General features: G+C 41.4%; 1 pseudogene; it reads left to right on the forward strand.

Moving 5' to 3' along the window:
- Nucleotides 1-1,775: 1,775 nt before the first annotated feature.
- Nucleotides 1,776-2,402, forward strand: LOC142424119 (signal peptidase complex catalytic subunit SEC11C pseudogene; annotated as a pseudogene).
- The last annotated feature ends 358 nt before the right edge of the window (nucleotides 2,403-2,760 follow it).

A 2,760-nucleotide genomic window follows, 5' to 3' on the forward strand; every position in this document is an offset into this window, starting at 1 on the left:
TTGTAGGGGACGAGCCTCCAACAACTGAATGGGTGCACAGGTGCAGTTATGTAATTAGGGGGAAATTAAAGAGACATGAGACAAGGCAAGCAAGGACCCACCTCCGCCATGACTTCCGGAACCAGGTCTGAGCAGAGAGAGATTGTTTTCTCATCATCATCTGATATACTCTTGGGACATGTAAGCCCCTCTACTTATAGGTGACCACCTACTAACAGGAAGGGGATGCATTAGAGGCCAACACCTAACAGTAGGGGGACGAGCTAGAGGTATGCATGCAATAGGAAGGGCAGGTACTGGAGCAGTGTTTCTCAGCCTTCTTCATGCCGCGACCCTTTCATAAAGTTCCTCCTGTTGTGGTGGCCCCCCAACCAGAACATTATTTTCACTGCTACTTCATCACTGTCATTTTGTTACTGTTATGAATACCAGACTCCTTAATGCACTGGTGTTGAGAGTCTGTCAGCATAAACCTCTCTTGCAGGTTCTGTTTAGCACACGTGCTTATGAAATGTGTAGATCCTAAAGATATAGTCTCTCAGTGTTGCCTGGCTCCCATTATTTTTCTGCATCTCACATGAGATCACATACCATGTGAATGGGTGTGTATGTGTGTAAAACGATGTGATCCAGCCTGCACAGCATAATCATTCAGCAATTTGCTCTAAAGTATACAGAAAGACAACACTACCCCAGTATTTTTCTTTGTGAGAAAACACCCTAAGAATTTTTGTTCAAAACAAAGCAGTAACTGTGCTTTCCTTATGAATTTTTTTTTAAATATAGGAACATGCATTCATGAAGAGCTAAACTAACAATTCTGTTCAATATTCTGGGAAACAAACCTGTTAAGCATATTTTACAGTTTTCCCACTGAGGCCTAAGGAGTTATTGGCATCACGCAGTAGCTTTTTTGTTACTGGTTAAAGCAGACTGAAATCCACACTAGAACAAAAGAGACGCATGATTCCAGAATGAGACACTATTAGCTTCGATCTCCCTCTGCTCTGAACATCAGCCTGCACAAGTGTTTGTCACCATGCAAATTGCGTAAACAAGATTTCATCAGAAAATGTGTTCTGCGAGCAATAAGCTCAAGGGTTAAATACAAAATTCAAGGATGGTCTTAATAAAGTTTCATACCATTAATTCTTGGTTTTCTGTCAGTGTGGCAAATGTGAGTGCCTCTTTGGGGTGTCTTTCTTAAAAGAAGGTGGATATATAAATATTTAAGTATTTGGAAACTGTCTTTTATCTAAGCAAGTTCAAATTTTGTTTACTCAATTTAGATATGTGATTACTTTATAGACGGAATACGCATGGGGATGCAAAAAGTCATGAAGTAAATTGGGGATGGGGCATAGTAAGTCTTTCTCAAAGATTAAAAGGGATGATAATAATCAGTGTGGGAATGGGAAATAGGCATTCTCATGCATTGCCAGAGGCAATGTAAATTGGTACTTTCTTTGTAGAGAGAAGTGGCAATATCAAAAGCTTAGAAAAATGTGTAAATATAAACATATGAATTCCACTTAGAGAAAAATACATTAAGGAGATTAATTGGCCAAGCTCACAAATGGAAATACCCAACAGTTTATAGTTCATGAAAAATAATTTTAATTAAATAAAGATGACCAAAAGTAAGAAATGGTTGTGTTGGGTGTAGTCATAGACTCGATGCTGCCTAGGTAACAGAAAGAATTATTTAAGAACTCACTGACAAATTTGGAAAGATGTCTGTGAATTTTAACTTTAAAAACATAGGCATGAGGGTCTGTGGGCCGCCTCGGCCCCCGGCGACCCCGCCATGGTACGCGCGAGCGCGGTAGGGACGCATCTCCCAGCGTCTGGCTTGGACATTTTCGGGGACTTAAGGAAGATGAACAAGCGCCAGCTGTACTACCAGGTGCTGAACTTCGCCATGATCGTGTCCTCTGCGCTCATGATCTGGAAAGGCTTGATCGTCCTCACGGGCAGCGAGAGCCCCATCGTGGTGGTGCTGAGGGACAACGGCGACATCAAGTTCCTGACCAAAGGTGATAATAACGAGGTAGACGACAGAGGCTTGTACAAGGAAGGCCAGAACTGGCTGGAAAAGAAGGACGTGGTGGGAAGAGCAAGAGGGTTTCTGCCCTATGTCGGTATGGTTACCATAATAATGAATGACTACCCCAAATTCAAGTACGCCCTGCTGGCTGTGATGGGCGCCTATGTGCTACTCAAACGCGAGTCCTGAACCAGGAAGGCGGGAGTTCTGCCGCCAGATGACATGCATTGTGCTAAAAAGAGAAACTAATATATTTGAGATGCTCCTCGTTCTGCATAAAGGGACCCCGTCCAGAGACCTTTTTGTCTTGCCCAAATAAAGGCTTCCTCAGTAAAAAAAAACAACAACAAAAAAACATAGGCTTTATAAACAGAATTGTACCAGGATACTATTATAAGAGGAAATAAAACAGATGTGCCCCAGGCTGTGTACCAAGGTGTTGTCTGTGACTGTCTTGGAATACTGAATATACAAGCAATTCTATTTCCCTATATTTTCCACTGTTTCAATGATTAATATACATTCCATGCTTATATAGACTTCCCTTGGTGTCACACCTGTAATATGCAAATGCAACAGCTTCGTTTGCTGATGTTGAAGAGGACTTGAAGCAGCCATGATGAAGATCATAGTGTGGATTACATCTCAGCATAAAATATTGTAAAATATTCACAAGTAGACCAGTAAGCAACATCATAATAAACAGAAAATAT

This window comes from Tenrec ecaudatus, chromosome 13, assembly GCF_050624435.1.
Source record: "Tenrec ecaudatus isolate mTenEca1 chromosome 13, mTenEca1.hap1, whole genome shotgun sequence".
Lineage (NCBI taxonomy): Eukaryota > Metazoa > Chordata > Mammalia > Afrosoricida > Tenrecidae > Tenrec > Tenrec ecaudatus.